We start from the raw sequence: 20,772 nt of genomic DNA on the forward strand, positions 1-20,772 counted from the left end.
AAAATGGGCATGAATAGGAAAAATTTGAAAGAAAGGCTTAAAGGGAATTTTTGTCATTTGGTAAATAAAAGAATAAAAAGGGAAAATAAGTAAAAAAATTTGATCATCTTCTCCAAGTGCTAGCTGAAATTTCCAAGAACCATAGCTAGGGTTTTGTTCAACTTTTCAAACTTGATTGTAAGTGCTCCCAAGCCCCATTTTTTATGTTCTTTACATTTTTGAGATCCTTTAAGCATGATCTATCCATTTCTAGCCATATTTTGAAGTAGGGTTCATGTATGAAACTTGACCCATGTGTGACATGTTTGTATTTTGATGTTTAATGGAAGAATATGAAAGTTTGATGTGTGTTTAATAACTTTTACTAAGTGATTTTTGATAGCAATGCATAAAAAGGACTTATTTGTAAAAGATGTAAAAATGGATAGTAGAAATGTGATTCAATGAGAAATGCGGGCTGGTATAGGTTAGAATATGAATCGGCTAGCTTATAACCAAGAAAATGCATGCATTTCATTTTAGGAGCCTAGGGGTAAAAAGGTAATTTTACCAAAGTATGTGTTATTGGTCGATTTGAAAATGTATGTATTAAATAAGTTAAATTTGGCATTATAGATCAAGAAAAATGTTATTCGGGTCTTGATCGGGGAAAAACAAGGTTTATGAGGATTAGGCTCGTTTCTATCATGTTGTACCGAGGTAAGTTCATGTGTAAATAATGAAATGTTGTATCATGTTTTAATGCTTTATTAATGTATGAATTGCTATGATTAATTATTGTAAAGAGTGTATGAATAATATTACGGTCAATGAGAATGACTTTGTGAACGAGTTCGACGAAGATGTATTATTGAGAAAATCTCGTTTGAACCTTAGGAATAGTTTAGGATACAAGTGACATGTCACTAGGAACTATGTGATCTGAGCTCATGACTTGTGGTCTGAGTTCATGATATATCTGACACATTTTATGGGGTTCCGGGTACTGGTCTTGTATGTTCCACCAGTGGCTGGGTAGTCCAGCATGTGTTGCGGATACCTGACAGCTTGTGTGAGCAGCCCATGTAGCTACATCTTGACCGACAGCTCGAGTGAGCAATGTAACAGCCCGAATAGTGGTTTCGAAATCACAAATCTGAGGTTGTAAAATTATTTTAATATTATTTTATGTGTTTCAGCATGTGAATATGAATGTGTGAAAGTTTCATGCGTTAATTTTATCGTTTAAGTGGTTAATTTGAGAAAAAAACTAAATCGCGTAGAATGCAAAAGTTGCATTCTATATGTTATAAGTGCTTAATTGCCATGGCTTATTAAGGGCCAGTTCTGCATTGCTTTTCAAAAGCACTTCTAGAAGAAAAGCTGCGCAGAACAAGCTGCTTTTGGCTGAAATTTTTAGCTTTTCAGAAGTGCTTTTGAAAATCTGAAAAGCACGTCTAAGAAGGAGAAGCTAAAATTTTTAGCTTTTCCTCTCCCAAAAGCACTTTTAGTGCTTAATTACTTTTTCACCCCTTCAATAATATAGTATTTCCCCTTTTTTTCTTGGTACTTAATTACACATGTGTTAAAATCATTAATTAAAAATAAAAAAAAATATTTTTTAAAATACTAATTACAAATATTTAATATTTATATTTAAATATCTAAAATATAATTTATATATTCTAATTAAATTTTATAAATAATTAATATTTATTACTTAAAAATATATAAAATTTATATTTTATATATTAAAATATTAATAAGAAGTTATAATATTTTTTCATATTCTTACTAAAATATAATAATATTAACTAATTTAAATATTATTTAAATGCATATTTGTTATTTGATAATAATATGTCTAAAATAGACATTTTATTTCTCAAAAGCACTTTTCAAAGGCACTTTTCAAAAGCGTTGACAAATTAGCCCTAAATGAAAGATCCTTATGTTGTAGTTAGACCATGATTAGTGGAGATGGATATAAATGGCCTTGAATTATATGAAATAAAATGGTAAACTATGTATTAATGTAATTAATAAACAAAACAAAAGCATTATCATCTTTATTTCATAATCCAAAACCGAAAATAGGAAAGAATAAGAAGTCATTCTATGGTTCTTCATTTGGCCTTGCATATTCAAGCAATTAAGGTACGATTTTGATCCGTTTTTGATGATTTCTATGTTTTTGTGATAGTTGCTTTGAGTGCTAGCTAGCCCATGCATCAATTTTTGAAAGTGTTGATGATTTTGAAAGTTTTCATTGATGAATGCTTGAGTTCTTTAATTTTTATGATGGAAAATAAGTATTTGTTGATAGATTATCATGTTTTGTAAAGTGATTTTTTGGTGAAATTGCATAAAAGGGTTAATTTGTAAAAATGTGAAAAGGTGGGGTTAAATGTGTGAATAAATGATAAATATGGGCTAATATGTATATTATGAAAATTCGGCTAGCATGAAATTAGAAAGAAATTGTGTAATTTGTGATTTTGTGAATTAAAGACTAAATTGTAAGAAACGTAAAAGTTTAGGGGCTAAAGTGAAAAAAATTCCAAATATGTGTTTGTGGACTAAATTGAATGTGTTGATGAACAAAAGATTTAATTTTGAATGTATATAGATTAAGAATGAAAGAAAATGGATTTAGCTCGTGGAAAATTGAAAGTTGATGAATTGTCGATTCTGTCTGTTTATTCCGAACACGAGGTAAGTTCATATGCAAATAAATCTCTTTGAATTGAATTATATATATTTTATTATCACTGAATTGCTATGAATTTCGAACGAGCAAATACGATCTTGAATAGATGATGTTACAACATCCGAAAGTCTCGTACGAACCTTAGGAATAATATAGGATACGAATGTCATGACATTAGGTTATCAAGATGTGATTACATGTAAGACCATGTCTGGGGCATTGGCATTGTATTGAGATTACGTGTAAGACCAAGTCTGGGACATTGGCATCGTTAGTTGATTTCGTGTAAGACCCTATCTGGGACAGTGACATCGTTATGTGATAACATGTAATACCATATCTAGGATATGGCATTGTACGAGCTTACGTGATTTTTGAGTATACTTAATGATTTCGAATGGTTCAATGGGAAAAGTTAAGTCGAGAAAGAATATGTGAATGAGATAAGTGACTCAGGTACAAACAAAATTCATCGAGTACTAAAAAGGGGAAATATTTGATGAACTCAATTAAGACATTGAATATATGTTCAATGAGAAAGTTTTGTGAATTTGAATGAGATTAGCCATGTTAAGCATATTTGAATTGATATGCAAATGTTCATGTGATGACTTTATTTGTATGTGGTTTACTAAGCTTTTAAAGCTTACTTTGTGTGTTCTTTCCATGTTTTATAGATTATCAAAGCTAGCTTAGACATCAAGGATCATCGGGAACCATCATCACACTATCAACTACTTGTTGGTACTTTTGGAGCTTTGTATGTATGGTATATAGCATGTATAGGCTAGTGTCATTTTGGTATGTTATAAGCCATGATATTAGCCATGATATTTGGCTTGTAAATAGTGATGTGTATGACCATTTGAGTTGACTTGATTTATATGTTGACAAGTTATATGTATGTGATGTATATAATGCCTTATATGTTGGCTTATTTTGGTATATTTTCCATAGTTGATGATATAGCCAAAATATTTGTTATTTGGTTAATTAGTAGATGATGTATTAATGCTTGAAAGATTGTCATATTATGGTTTGATTTTGAGATGGAGATATAGTGCAATTTGTATCATGAAATAAAGGATGAGTAAATGCATTTGGAAATTAGATAAGTTGTGATGATTTTGGCATAATGATTTGGTATGTTTGAATATGTAATTGAGTGGTTCAAATGTTTGTGAATAGATGTCATGATATATGTATGAATTGGTATGTTTTGGTTGCCTATCTATGTGTTGCCTATCTATGTGTTTAATTAGTACCAATTTGGTTACTTTGTATGCATGAGAAAAGGATGGCAAATCGGCTTTACAAATGGCCTATTTTTGTCTACATGGGAAGAGACATGAGCGTGTGTCTCAGCCCTGTGCGACACACAGTCATGCAGCAGGACCATGTGTCCCTTAGGGTACCCTTTTAATTAAAGTTATTATACCCTACAGTTTTGACACGGCATTGACACACGGGCGTGTCTATTGGCCGTGTGAGACATACAGCCTTGGCACATGGGTGTGTGTGGCCATTTCGAAAGTTACACTGGTTTGACACATGGGTGTACGGTTGACCGTGTGGCCAAGTTAGCAACCCCCTTTAGATTTCACACGGGCTGGCACATGGGCGTGTCCTTGGCTGTGTGGTGCAAGTCAGTATCTATGCCCTGTTTTCACATTCCCCGTGACACCGACGTGCCTGGTAGCCGTGTGAGACACACGGCTTGTTCACATGGGCGTGTGACCTTTAAATGGTTGAAAATTTTCTAAGTTTTTCAAAGTTTGCAAATGTTATGGTTTAGTCCCGAAGCTCTTCTAAGCATGTTTTAAGGCCTCGTAAGACCTTTTAACGGACAAAGTGGTTATGTTTGATTGATGTTTATATTGAAATACTTAATGTATGGGAATGTATGCTTTTGTGATGTGATTGATCGATAATATCTTGTAGCCCTGTTCCGGTAATGGATATGGGTTAGGGGTGTTACAAGCAGACCCGTGAGTAGCTCAAAAGCGAGCAACATGTGATATGTGATATGAGGTAGTGTTGACTACATATGGGGCACTTAGGTGCAAGATTCCGATGTATCCAATGGTATTCCAAGTGTTCAACGGGTAGTCCAAAAAGAATTTCAATGGGTAATCTTGATGAATACATCAAGGACGAGAAAGTAAGTTGTTATGTGCAAGTGGGCACAGGTATGTATATCAAACTCATGAGAACATCATGGGATGTGATGAATTTTTGGTAAGAATATATATATGATGAATAAGTTTAAGTGATTTGATAATAAAATCCAAGTTTATGTTCATTAAGTTAAATGTATGATTAATGCTTGTTAAAACTAAATTCTATTTGCATGTGAACTTACTAAGTTTTAAAGCTTACCCTCTTTCCTTTCCCTTTTCTTATAATGTTGCTAAGCTAGCTCGGGGATCAGATGTCATCGGAGTTTTCAATCATACTATCAATTGGAAAATTTTGTATAGTTCGATTCAACATTTTGAATATGGCATGTATAGGGACTTGGTCTTTTTGTTATATGTCATATTGATTAGCCAAATGTGTTGGCTCATGATAATGATATGATTCATTTTGTATATGGCCTTGAGAGGTGGATCATATTGAATATTTGGGGTTGTAACCCTAATCAATTAAGCATGCATGCAAATTGTTTATGCTTCTTGTGGTTGCTTGATGGATGTTTGATGTGCCTTGTGATTGTTTATGATAATGTGTGTGATGGGTGGCATGTATGTCTAATGGATGAAATATGATTAATGCGTATGGCAATATTTATTTTAATCTCAGATTTCTTGTCCCAAAACTACTATTCTAATTTGACTAAAAACGGGTTATTACATTATTGTTAAATAAACAACTTTCGTAAAGTGGGTTTTGTTGAAATTATCATTTAGGGACTTATTTGTAAAAGTAGTAAAATATCATGGTAAAATTGTGAATTGATGATTTTTATGGGTTGATGTAAGTCCCTAGGTAATTTGACTAGCATGAAATGTGGATGAATTTGCATAAATGTTAATTTATGAGCTAAAAGACTAAATTGTAAATGATGCGAACTAGGTTGCATCATGTTTCGACACAACTCGACGTCATCGAGAGTGGCCTAAGCTCAAGGGGCCCAAGTGCAAAATGAAGCTTAATCTCAGCTCGTTGAGCTCAATTCAGCTCATTCCTAGATCAATAAGCTTGTTAGCTCATTTTGGATTTATTTTAATTTATTTCATTTTTGTTGCTGGAATAATTACTTGCTTAGCTAAATTAGTTAATTTGGTTCAACTCAGTTAGTCCATGCATTCTAAAGCTGCTAGCTATTTAATTAACTTAGTTAATATAGTTTAGTCTAAATAAATGAAGCTACTAGCTATTTAATTAACTTAGTTAATATAGTTTAGTCTAAATAAATGTGTCTAAATTCTGGTCATTTTAATTAAGTGTTAGTTCATACATAATTTTAATATGTTTCAGCTGAATTTAAATGTGCCTTAATTTATCACATGCTTTTAATATGTCCAACCTATTACATGTTTTAAATATGTCTAGCTATAGCTGAAATTAATTAGTAACTTAGCTTAAATATGTGTTATAATTATGTCTTAGTTTAAGCTTGATTTTAATGTGTTTGTTAATGCTTTTAGGTGACTATTCAGCTGGAATAAGTTATGTACAAGGGAGTTGTTATAAAGTGTTAAATGCGGCTATTACAACATTTAAAGAAGAGCATTATGCACCAATAAATTTTGGCAGCCTATTCCTCTTCTCCAAGGAGTTATTCAAGAATAGCAATAGACAACAATTAAAGGAGAGCATTAACCAAGTTGCTGGTGTCTATTCGGCTGCCCAAGCTTTGAAGTTAAACTAAAACAGCTAATTGGAACATTAAATCATGTTAATATTTGTTGTTACTTAGGCTTAAATATTCCAAGAGTTTGTGTTTAATAACTAAGTTTTTATTCAGCTTATAACCGCGCATTAAAGCTGAATTAATGTGACTTTTCAGCTAGGTCTCATGTAAGCACTATAAATACTTTGTAATTAGATTGTTTAAAAAAAAATTTGTTGAATTTATGCTAAACTTAAAACTTGTGAGATTTTCAAGTCTCCTTGTTCTTTCGGGACTAAATTGACTTATCAAGTATTCTTGTGGCATCAATTTGTTCTTTGTTAAACTGAACTTATCACCTTTGGTGTGGTGTTCATATACCTTTGGTTCCCGTCACTTTTGATAGTGGGTCAAGGTTCGTTAATACCTCTGGTTCCTATCTTGCATAACTAGTGGGTCAAGGTTCTTTGTTGATTTTTCCTAAAACTGAAATCCATCTAAGAGGTACTTTGAGACTCAGGTCAATAATGTCAATATTGTTGGTTCATTCTCTGCCCTTAGCCGAATCACCCATCCCATACTTCAATATCTTTCTTTTAAACCTTGTTTGAAGCCTATTTTCTCTTATTTTCCATCCATCTCGAAATGAACCAAGTCTTACTTAAATTCACGATTGGGCAACAAATATGACTCATGACTTGACCCAAATGAGTTCGTATCAGTAAATTAGTTGAAATATTAGGGGCAACAATGTAAATTTGCAAAATTATGAATTTTGGACTATATGAATAATAAATGGATTGGATTTGTATATTTAGATCAAGATAGACCTCATACAGATTTAGATCGAGGTAAAGCTAAAGCTTCGGATTAGTCGACTCCATTTCTACGGCTTAATCATTTAAGTAAGTTCATATGATTATATATCGTTTAATGCTATGTTAATCTGTTGATTGTTATATAACTAAATAATGTAAATCCAACAATTTCACGATGATTATCAAGCCCTATTTGAACCTTAGGAATTCATAGGATACAAATGACATGTCATTAGGGTTTCATGTTTCGTGTGCTGGTCTTGAATGTCCTACCGATGGCTGAGGTCCTGCATTTGTTGCGGATAGTCCACAACTTGTGTTAGCAGCATCGTGTAGCTTACATTCTGACCTACAGCTCGTGTGAGCATGTCCATTTCACATCTTGTATGAACAATGATGTAAAAGAAAGGAAAGGTTATGGTTATTTGTTTAGCACACTTTGTGTGAGCTATCCCACGTATCTAATGACATTCTAAATAGTTCAACGGGCATGAAAAGGGAAGTAATGGTAAGGTTTTCAAAATGAACCATGATATGTATTTATGAAAAGGATTGAAATGATGAGTTTCATTGGAAGTATGGTATATTAAGGAAATTGATGAATTCAAATGAATTATGTTTATTTATAACGACTTACCTTTTGTTAGATTCAAGTGAATTGTATTTGAATATGCTAACATATGTTGTTGATGGTGCTTATGCTTGTGCTAAGCTTGTGGTTGGATTTTATAATGCTTATTCTTAATGTTTATTAATGAAATGGATAGTTATGTTTTATGTTTTATGAACTTAATAAGCATTATGTGCTTACGTAGTTTTCTTTCCTATGATCTATAGATATTCGGAAGCTCGTCGGAGACCTATCACACTATCCAATGATTATATCAGTAGATTTTAATGTTTTGGGCCAAGGTTATAATGGCATGTATAGGTGGACTTGAGTTTAATGTTCTAGTTATTATGTTTGGCATGTATATGTTATTATGGGAGATGTACTTATGATACTTTGATGCCTTGATGGTTGATGTTAATATGGCTAGGTTGATGCATGTTTTGAATGACCAATTTGGTATGTGATGGTGTAGTTTCAATGTGTCAATTGTGGTAAGTTTTGGTATGGAAATAAGTTAGATGTGTATGGTTGATGTATAGCCAAATATGCATATGTTTAAGTAAGTTTGATGGTTTGTGATTGAGGTGCCTTATTGGAATATTGGTTGTATGGAATAATGGAATAGTGAATTGGTCATTTTTATGCATGTTTTAGGTAGATTTTAATGCCTTGGTCATACGTACAAATGTGTTTAGGTACATGTTTTGAATGGGTGAAAGAAATGGCTTGATTTTGGCTAATTTCTTGTCCACATGGCCTAACACAAGGGCGTGTGTCTCAGTCGTGTGCGACACACGGCCATGTGACGCGGTCGTGTGTCCCTTGTAGGTTTAAAGGGTTACAAGTTAGGTAGTTTGTAGCACCCCTAACCCATATCCATCACCGGAATAGGGTTACAGGGCATTACTGGAGATTTCAATTCAAAACAATAAAAAATTTAAAGCATTTAATTCACATCTTTAGTCATAGAAAAATCGATGACATACATATTGTCTCTTATTCGAGCCCTTAAGGCCCTAAACACACATTAGAAACAAATAGAATTTTTCAAAAAAAATTTGAAAATTTTCAAACTACAGGAGTCACACGGCCGTGTGGCCAGGCCATGTGAACATTTGAAGTACGGACACACGACCATGCCCCAACCCTTGTCCATGCCTGTGTAACTCACTGACTTGGGTCACACGGCCAAGCCACACGCCCGTGTGCCAGGCCATGTGCTAGGCCATGTAACAACCTAACTTGCAAACCTTTGAAAGCTACAAGGGTCACATGGCTGTGTCACTTGGCCGTGTGTCACACATGGCTGAGACACACGCCCGTATCTCTGCCCACGTGGACTAAAAATATGCTATTTCCAAGCCATTTTTCTCACCCATTCAAGCACATACCTACAACCAAATTTCCACATATAAGCAAGCCTTCAAATTGCACTAAAAACCTACATAATCAAGCTATCCCAATAAGGTACATAAGTATTCAACCAATATGCCTAAAGACACCTCAATCACAACATTAAGATATGTATAACCATATGCATAATTTATCCAAAACAAACCACTTTGTTCACATATCAAATTCACGTTCACAAGTACCAAATTTACCAATTTACATTTAGCATCATAAGCCATATATACCAACTACATATTTCATACCAAAATGACCATTTATTATCCATCAACTAAATCATTAGTACAATTAGCCACAAATGTCATCTATAAACAACATACCAAATTACCACATTCAAACTTGTCAAAGGACAACTTATAACATACATTTTTAACTACCATTTTAACCTCCATCATCTAATTACCACTGTAATAGCCCGTTTTTGGGTCAAATCGAAATAGTGGTTTCGGGACCATGAATTTGAAGTTGAAATATTTATTTTATTATTTCTTTAAGGTCTAGAGCATGATAGAATAATTGTGTGAAAATTTCGTTAAGAAATTTTATCGATTGAGTACTCAATCTGATTAGGACCACCAAATTGCAATAGGTGCAAATTTTGAGTTCTATAGGCTAAAGGTAGCAAATTGTTATGAATCTTTTAATTGGAGGTCCTTAAATGGTAATTAGACCATTATATTTTAGTATGGACAAAAATGGACATGGCTAGGTAAAATTTTAAGGTTATGCATTAAGGGCATTTTAGTAATTTGTCAAATAAATCCAAATTAACTAATAAAAGATGTTAATCTTCATCAAATTAGTCCCTTAGCCGAAAATTAGGAGAGAAGACATAGCTAGGGTTTGGCCAAGCTTCCAAGCTCAATTGTATGTCCCTCTTTGTTCCGTTTTTAATGATTTTTACGTTTTTGTGAATGTTGTAATTAATGAACAAAATATTGCGGAATCAAAAGTGGCTTTAGTCTAGGATCAGATGAATGAACCGCCAGGAGCTCTCTAAGGACTAATTTGAAAGGAAATAAAAGTCTAAAATTTTACCCATGTTGAATAAGCTTGCATTTTGATGTTTAATTGTAGAAACTGATTTTTTTTGTTAGGTAAACAACATTTACAAGGTGATTTTTGATGAAAATGTCAAAAAGGGACCTAATTATCAAAAGGTTAAAAAAGGTGCAGCAAAATGTGAGTAAATGGAAAATGTGGGCTGTCATGACCATGAAAAAGGTTTGGCTAGGCTTGGGTAATGAAGAAATTGGATGAAAACCATTTTACGAGCCTAAAGACTAAAATGTAAAACGTTAAAAGTTTAGGGAAAAATGTAATTTTTTCCATAGTGTGTTTTTGGGCTGAATTGAATAATGTGATGATTAAATAAGTTAAATGTGGTATTATAGATCAAGAAAAATGAAGTTCGTGTCTAGATCAGGGGAAAACAAAGTAACTGACGAATAGATCCTTTTGGTCGTATTTGTAATTGAGGTAAGTTCGTATGTTAAATAAGCTTTACTTTAAATGTGTTTAAATGCTTTAATTTATGCTTGAATTGTGTAATGGACCTTACGAACACATTTCATGACGATTTGGCAAGTGAGAAATCCTAATCGAACCTTAGGAATAGATTAGGATTCAAGTGACATGTCACTAGGGTTTTATGTTTCGTGATTCAGGTGTTGGACCTGAACGTCCTGCCGGTGGGTGGGTATACCGGAATATGTTGCAGTTACTTGGCAACTTGTGTGAGCAGCATCGAGTAGTTACGTCTTGACTGTCAGCTTGTGTGAGCAGGCCCGTTGTTGGCTCAAGAGTGGGCATATATGTGATATGAGATATAGGTAGCAATGGCTATATTTGTGGCACCTCATGTGCAAGGTTTCCTGAGTATCCGAATTTATTATTCCAAGTGGTTCATTGGGTGTGACAAGGATGAGAATGTGTAAAAAATTATCTTGAGATGTTACAGGTATGTACTTAAAGCTTACGATTATTAATTCGTAATATGACAATTTTAAGGTAAGTTTGTGATGGTAGTGATTTTTTATCATGTAATTGTGGAAAATTACATTACCTTATGTTATATTGCTTGCATATCAATGTATGGTAAGTTTTGCTTATTTCTTTCATACGAGCTTACTAAGCTATATAGCTTACTCCATTTTATTTTAGTGTTTTATGGTGTCACCAAGCTAGCTCGAATTGGAGATAGTCAGAGATCGCATCACACTATCAAACTGTTATTTTGGGTACCGGTGATTTTAAACATTTTGAGAATATGGCACGTATAGGGACTTGGTCATTTTGTTATATGTGTCATTATGATTTGGCCAAAAGTATTGCCTTGTAATTGGAAAGGGCTTGATGTGGTACTTGGCCATGTAACTTGGCTCATTTTGGTTGAATTAGTTGTAAGCTTATATGTTATATATATATGCATGTATGTGCCAATGCCTTGTTGGTGATATGGTTTTTTTCAATGATTGTTAAATGGTTGAATGTGGCTCTTTTTTTTTGTTTTTGAATGGTTAAGGTGGCATTTTGATATGTTACAAGACTTAAACAAAACTTTGCTTGAAGAAGGTATTGGTGTTAATACTTATGGTATTATTTGGTTTAATAGAATATGATGTTGTAAGTATGTTAAGTGTTGACAATGAAATGATACGCTCTAGCCATGATTGTGGATGTTTAGGTTGCCTAAGTATGCCATGAATTGTGCCATTGAATTGGTGTAAGTGCACTTGTAAATGTAACACCCCAAACTCGGCCTAGACATTATGGCTGAATCTAGTGATGTCACATAAGAGTGTTTTTAGCAAAGCTTGATAACAAAAGGTTACCCTTTTTCTATATTTACCTTTGTTACGTATTCTTAATGATGTTTATAAAACATGTCGCTCCTAAAATGTTACTCATGTTAAAACGTTTTTAATTTTTAAAATGTTGTCTCTTGGGGAAGCTCTTAAACAATTACGTATTCTTGGTATTTTTGGAAAGCATTAGTCTTTTGAAAAAACACGTCTTATCCTACTGCTAGTAGCTAGGAATCAAAATAATTAAAAGCCCAAATTAAAGATTAAAAATTTATAGAGGCCTTATTACAAAAAAAATACCCAAATTAAAATACTTGTAATTTAAAATTTAATAAGGAAGTCCAAATGGTTGTGTGGCCACCTTTGAGTCCCTCGCAGCACTGACCTGCCTAAGACTGGGGATTACTTGTGCAGATAAACAGAAGGGTGAGTTTACGAAAACTCAGTGTGCAATCCCTTAAAAACATGCAGTCAATCATGCAGTAGGCAAATACAGTCTGGCCTAAGCCCGTATCAGTAACAGTTCAGTTTCCGTTAAGGCCTAAGCCCATTACAGCACCAGTATCAGTGTGGGCCTTAGCCCATTTTAGTAACAGTAACAGTACAAATATGCAATCAAAAATCCTACCCAACTAGCCTTTACACTCCACTCTATCCAGCCTTACACTCCATATGGGGATAAAATCAACCCACCCATCACTACACCAAAATAGCACCAGTTGCGACACTAAACAGTATTTGTAGCAGAGTTGCCAGTACAGTACACTTCCTCCAATCATAATAAACCCACCCCGATGCAACATATCTTAATATCATACATGTATACAATATATATAAAAGGGCATGCTCAATCAGTCATACATCTCATAAGGGCATAATAGTCATTTTAGCACATAAGGGCATAGCTATCATTTTATCAAATTTGGGGATCTAGATATACTTATCAACCAAATAGTAGGTCCATAGTCATCTAGGGCGACTCGTGCAACCTTAACAGTCAAACAGTGAAAATGGGCCCAAAGCCCATAATGCGAGCCCATGTGGGCCCACATAGCCTAGAAATGGCCTTGGTAGTGTGGATTACACAACCTGGCCCAACGTTCTCCACACGTTCGTGTTGTTTATCCATGTGGGTCTCACATGCCCATGGGGCCTACACGGCCCATTTCGGCCCAAAACAGCCTCGGCCCATGAAATCACTCATGGATGGCCTCAACAATCTTACGCCCATGTTTAGTTGTTCAGATTACCACATGAGTGAGAGCACACCCGTGTGGCATCGATAGTTACTTATTTTGGATTTTGCCGATTTACGATTAGGGCAACCTTTTTTTTATACACCTTGATTGCGAAAGTGTGCTACCAACCCACGAGTACTCCAAACCTATCACAATCAGATGTTTCGGTTAATCACCTATCAAACGAATTGAAAAGAACCCTAGCCAACACTTGTTTATGAGATTACCTATCACTCGCATTGATTGATCACACTAAAACCGTTGTAAGAGATTGCTTACAACCCTTAAAAACTACCTACATTCCAATCGCAACTTGGTAACTATTACCATACACACAAGTAATTGAACTAAGTGTATAGTAACTTACCAAAAGTGTAAACTTAGAATAGGGAGCAGAAGTGATCGGCCTACCCTCAAAAGCACACACTTGAACTGAGGCACAAGATGTAATAATCACACCCCATGAGCCCAAACAGAGATGGCGACAAAGGCAGGGTGTTCAGCTATAAGCCAAGGATTCAACGACCAGAAGGAAACACCACAACAACAAGGGAAAAATTTCCCAAAAACTGAAAGAGTAGAGGCAAAGAGGGGGAGAAGTATTTGGCAAAAGTAACAAAGTGCAAGGAGAGGGAGATGTCAATACTAGAAAGAATTGAGAAGGGGGAAGGAAAAAGTGTATTCAGCCAAAGAGGGAGTTACTTGAGAGAGAAGAGAATAGGAGTAAATGAGCACTTGCCAAAACTGAAAATAAAAGAAATAGAGAGGGGTTATGAGGTCTTCGGCCAAGGTAACAAGGTGAAAGGGAAAAAGAATTGAGAGGAGAAGAGGAGTCAATTGGCCAAAGAAAAAGATGCAAAATAGGGAAATAGTGCGAAATGCAAACCCAAATAAACACTGCCCAAAATTCCCCAACCATAATTTGGCTCTCAAAGGAGAGAAAAATAACTCAGAATGCTCACTTCAGCCGAAAAGGAGAGTAATCCCACCAAAGCCAAATTATGAGTGGCTTAGCATACCATTTCGGTACCAACTCTTCCACACTTCAAATTCCCCTAAGTTTCCTCTTCAAATCCCTCTAGGAAAATGCTCCTAAGATCACTCAACCATATCCCAGCTACGCATATCCCTTAACAGCCGAAATCCCCTCCAACAAGCTCCTAAAATTTGGCCACAACTCCCCACACTCCTCAAATTAAGTGTTTCGGTCAACCTAGGACACTTCCACGGCACTTACAATAAAAAAAAACACTCCACTTCCCCCACCAGGATTCGAACCTCAGACCTCAAGTAACTACCACACGCCACTTATCCCCTAGACCAACAGGCCCATTCTGTCATGTTATAAATACATTAATTTAAAAGCCTACTGATTAGAGACAAGGTTTAATCAAGTAAGAAACAAAATTTTTTGCAGCCAATGCCTGAACCCAAGACTTCTCAAACACCTTCTGTAGCATCCCGAAATAGGGCCTAGTCAGGATAGTGGCTTTGGGACCACAAATCTAACATCAAAATATTCATTTTATGACTATTATGAGGCCTAGAATATGATAATATGCATGTGTTAAAGTTTCATAAAGAAATTCTTTGAGTAAGGTGTCCAATTGGAAATTAGGGACTAAATTGAATAAATTGCAAAACTTGGATTCTAGAAGCAATTTGTATGAAATTGCTTTAGATTATAAATTAGAAGGTCTTGGAGAGCAATTTCCCCAATTTCTAAGTTTTTCGACAAAAATGGGCTTGCATGGATGAAATTTTAAAGAAAGAGCTTAAGGGCATTTTGGTCATTTGGCATTTTAATGAAATAAAATTGGAAAATGAAACAAAAATCAGCCATTTTCACTTTTTTACCAGCCGAAACTCTCAAGCCCTCCATAGCTAGGGTTTTCAAGCTTTTCAAGCTCAATAGTAAGTGCTCACAAACCCCATTTTTAATGTTCTTTGTATTTTAAGATTCCGGTAGCTTGCTCTCTCCATTTCTAACCATATTTCATGCTAGGGTTCATGTTTAAAAATTTAATCATGCGTGAGTTACTTGTATTTTTATGGATTATGGAGGAATATGAAAGTTGGATGAGTGTTAAACATCTTTTTTCTAGGTGGTTTTCATGAAAACCCCCTAGAAGGACCTTTTTGCAAAAGGTGTAAAATATGTGGTGGAAATGAAAAATAATGGAAAATGTGGGCTGCCATAAGAGGGAAAAACATTCGGCTAGGCTTGGTAAGATAGAAATTGCATGTGTTTTATTATACGAGCCTAGGGACTAAATCGTAAAAATGTGAAAGGTTAGGGCCAAAACGGTCATTTGGACCGAGGGTGGAATTTGCACTTGAAATGTATAATGTGGACTGTTAATGATTTAATTTTGTTGTAATAGACCCCGAGGAACAAATTTCAGAGGGCGATCGAGGAAAATGAAAGGTTTCGGAATAACCGAAACACAGCACCGAAACGAATACTAGGTAAGTTCGGATAACTAAAAGTAAACTCCTAATTTTCCTAATTATATGATTTTTGAATGAATGATGATTGCATTTATTGATAGCATAAGATTTCATGAAATGCATTCTTAATAATGATGTGTTAAAAAATTGTCTCGGATGAGGTTAAAAAGGGAATTCAATGGATAAACCATGTTTTACATGTGTAATGAGATCCTGAATGTGTTGCAGAAAGGATTTAGCCCGGACGGGTAATCCACTAATCTCAATTATGAAAAGGATCTAGCCCGGACGGGTGTTTCTTTGGATGATTGAGCCTCACAAAGAATACATGTGAACTATGGATTTAGCCCGGACAGGTAATCCGATCAGGGTCTGAATTTAGCATGGACTAGTAATTTAGATTCGAGCTCATTAAAGGTGTTAGTTGTAATAAGGGACTTAGCCTGGACTGGTAATCCCGACATCACCTTATGAATTTACGATATGGGGGATTTAGCCTGGACTGGTAATCCTGCCATAAAATGTAAGGTTCACGGAGTGCACACCTGAAATGATCATCCTTATGAATTGACGGTTAACGGATATTCCATCGAGATTTCCTAGACACTTAATGGGATTAACATGAAATACATGTACAAAATCAAATGTTGAATGATGAGCTCATCTAACATAAATTACATGGTGTTTTGTTATGTGACTAACTCATTGGTTGACTGCATGTGATAGGGAACCATTTCATACTTGTTGGTTTCCTTATCTATTATGGATGTATGCTAATTGCTTGGTAAGTTTACTTTCCGATTATTCGAGCTTACTAAGCATGAAAATGGATACCCCTCTCTTTTCCCTATCTTTCAGAGCTTGAGGACTCGTAAAGGTTGCACGACAGTTGGAAAGTCAACACATTATCAACTAGTCAAGCTTTGGTACATAGATACTTTATTTTTTTCAATGGCATGTATAAGTATTTTTGGGTCATTTTGTCATATGTGTCTTTTGGCTAGCAATGTAGAGGCTTGAATGTTATGTCTATTCATTTTGTGTATGGCCTTGATATATGGCCTGTATTGGGCTAGGTTGCTATCCTACTAATCATGCAATTTTTACTTGTTGAAATGATTTCATGGTGTATTATGAATGGATACGATAAATCTGACCAATTCATTTGAAATTGGGAGGATCATAGTTGGCAATGAGTTAAAAGATGAGCCAAACCCGATATTGTGATTAACAAGACTATAATCTTTAATACAAAAAGGGTAACCTAGCATGTGCAAAACCAATGATATGAGGTTTACATGCAATTGACAATTATGATAGAACTTGAGTGCAATTAAGGCATGTTAGATATTAGTAGAAACTATAGATGAGAGTGGGCAATTGAGGGTGACCAAAGGCTTGAAAAGTAGCCTAATAAGGTCTACATGGGTAGACACACAGGCGTGTGTCCAGGCCGTGTGTAACACATGGATCGCCCTTGGGCGTTTGGTATGTCCGTGTGTCCCCTACACCTAAAATTTTAAGTCAGTGTCAAACATGGGCTAGACACATGGGCGTGTGTATTGGCCATGTGAATCTAACAGAATGCTCAAGTTTTGGACACAGGGTGACCACACAGACGTGTACCAATGCATAGGGGCGTGTGTATGATCTCAACACGGGCGTGTGAGGTATTAAACTATAAGTTTCCATAGATCTTTATTTTGGTCTCGAACCTTCCTCAATATTTGTTTAGGGCTTCTTAGGCCCAAAATTAGGACACTACAATGTTCGTGGATTTGTTTTGAGTTGAAACAAAATTTTATAACCCGTATTTTCCATTTATGCTCGCATATATGTCCAATAACGCCTCGTACTTGTCCCCGGTCTTGGGTACGGGTAAGGGGTGTTACACTTCCCAGAGCACTTAACCACTAAAATGGATACACAGTTGTATCACAACAATGCAAAAATAGTTATTCAATATTTGGGGCGTTACAGTAAATGATGGTGGCAAACGGCTTAGTAAATAGCCTTCATTTTGTCCACACGGATAGACACACGGACGTATGTCTAGGCCGTGTGTGACACACGGTCTGCCCCATGGGCATGTGTTCTGGCCATGTGTCCCCTGCACCTTAATGTTTAGAAACAGTATGCTTAGAATTGAGCACATGGGCAGAGGCACAGGTGTGTGTCCCAACCGTGCGAGGGACACGGCCTCAAGCACGGGTGTGTGTCCCGACTGTGTGAAGTCTGTACTTATTTTATGTAAATTAAATTAGCCACACAGCCTAGCACACGGGCACGTGACTTGGCCGTGTGACCTTAATTTATTCATGCTTTGTAAAATAGAGAGTTACACGGGTTAGGGACATGGGCATGTTTGACCACACAGCCTACCCATACAGGCGTGTCCCAAACCACACAGGCGTGTGACCCCTGTTCATAGCAAAAAATTTCTAAGTTTTGTGAAATTTTCCTAAGTGCTTGGTTTAGTCCCGAACCACTTCTATAACATATTTTGGGACTCGTAGGCTTGTATTAGAGAATTTATGATTGAATACAATTGGTTTTAATTTGGTTGCAAATATATGACTCGATTTGTATGTTTGCTTACGATGTAAGTCCAGTAATGCCTCGTATTGTGTTCCGGCATTGAATACGGATAAGGGGTGTTACAACCAAAATTACAAAATAATAGCCATTACAAGGCCAAATATATACATGCCAACTTAACACTATATCATCATTCAAAATGCCATAAACATAGGCCAAAAACAAATGGCTAATTCATCAAACAAAAACACCTATACATGCTATTATAACCAAAACTAGAAACACCAAAATCTTTAGTCGATGGATAGCGTGATATAACTCCGACAAGCTTCCAACCTGAACGAGCTTCTGATTCACTATAAAACATCGAAAATAACACAGAGTAAGCATAAATGCTTAGTAAGTTCGTATAATGTAAAACTCAACTTACCATTTCATCACATAACTAGTAAGTTAAACATGGCATAATCCAACCACAACTTGACCAAAGCCTAAGCATTTACACCAAACATGTTAGGCATATAAGCATATAACATAAGCAATTTAATCATGGATGATCACAACATTTAATCTTGCATCATAAGCATATACCATCCATCTCAACTTTCATTATTCCATGTATCACCAATTCAATGCAAATCACATGTGTTCATGTCTTAGTTCGTATCAAACTCTTACCACTTTCTTTCATGTCATGCCCGTTGAACCATTTAGAATACATTTGGATACTCAAGATAGCTCAAACATAGTGTGCTAAATCATATAACTGTAATCCTTCAATTTTAGTACATGTATGCTGTAATAGTCCGGATTAGACCCTAGTCAGAAAAGTGGTTTTAAAACCACAAATCTGAGTCAAAAAAATATTTTAAATATTATTTTTCGTGCTTATGGTATGTGAATTCGCATGTGTGAAAGTTTTGTATGAAAATTTATTTGTTTGTGTGCTCAATTAGATAAAAAGGTCCTAATCGCATAAAATGCAAAAGTAGCTTTCTATATTGTAAACGTATCTATTTGTCATGGCTTTCTAAAGCAAGGGTCCTTATGTGGTTATTAGCCCATTGATAAGATTAATGGACATAAATGGACATTTGGTAATGGTTTAATTATGTTATAAAATAAGGGCAAAATGGGAAAGTGATTAATACGTTAATATTAATCACAACAAATCAAAATGTGGCCATTTTATTTATCTTTTTCTATAAAAAATAGAAGAGAAGAAAAGGTTTTAAGCTTCGTTTCATTCGGCCATTGATTTCCTTAATTAAGGTATGGATTTTGCTCGGTTTTTTTATAATTTCTATGTTTTTGTTATCGTTGCTTTATGTTTTATTAAGCCCATGTCTCAATTTTTTATTTTATTGATGATTTTGAAATGTGCCATTGATGAAATTATGAATTTTGTGATGTTAGGTGTTGGTTAATAAAACATATATGTTGGGTTGATATATTTTGTCTTTGAATTTTTGGTGATTTTCAGTAAAATAGGCTAAATTGTGAAATTTGTAAATTGAAGGACTAAAATATGAAATAAATGAAATGTGTGGACTAGTATGAGTACTAGGAGAATTCGGCCAAGCATGAGTATATGCAAAATTATGTGTATTTTGTGATTTTGTGAATTAGGGACTAAAGTGTAAAAATGTGAAAACGTTAGGGCTAGTTTGCAAAATGCCCCAACTGAATGTTTTATGGATTGATTTGTATTATTTGGTGAATAAAAGGGTTAATGTTGAATACATATAGATCAAGAAAAGAGGAATTTAGATTTAGACCGAGGAAAGTCGAAGATAATAGAGTAGACGATTCAGATCGACAATTCCAAATACGAGGTAAGTGCGTACTGTATAAATGATATTATAGTCATCTTTTAATGCTTTGAAGATGCATGAATTATATATATGTTTTACTATGGTTTGCGTAAGTGGATAAATCAAAGGTATTCGGCATTGAGTGTGCGATTTGAAATAGTTGCGATTATAAATAGCAGTAAGTGTGCAAAATGGAATAGCTTTGGCTATATGAAGCACTAAGTGTGCGATACTGAGGTAGCTTCGGCTATTTGAGATGGCACTAAGTGTGTAGGATCATTTTAACTTCGGCTAATCATTAAAGCACTAAATGTGCGAATTCTTAAAGCGTGGAAAGACTTCAGAAAGAGTTAATGTATTCGAATGGGAGGTAAGAATGAAAATGAATAAATACGAGAGAGTTCAGGTATGTACAAAACCTACGAGGTAGATGGTACTATGTGTATAAAGCTTGATTAGTTGGTATGAACATATTAATTTGTGATGGAATAGAATTGATAAATGATTTGAGAACTACTAAGTATCTATTAGATGATGATGTTATGTATTATACAAAATG

Source organism: Gossypium hirsutum, chromosome A08 (assembly GCF_007990345.1).
Source record: "Gossypium hirsutum isolate 1008001.06 chromosome A08, Gossypium_hirsutum_v2.1, whole genome shotgun sequence".
NCBI classification, from domain to species: Eukaryota; Viridiplantae; Streptophyta; class Magnoliopsida; order Malvales; family Malvaceae; genus Gossypium; species Gossypium hirsutum.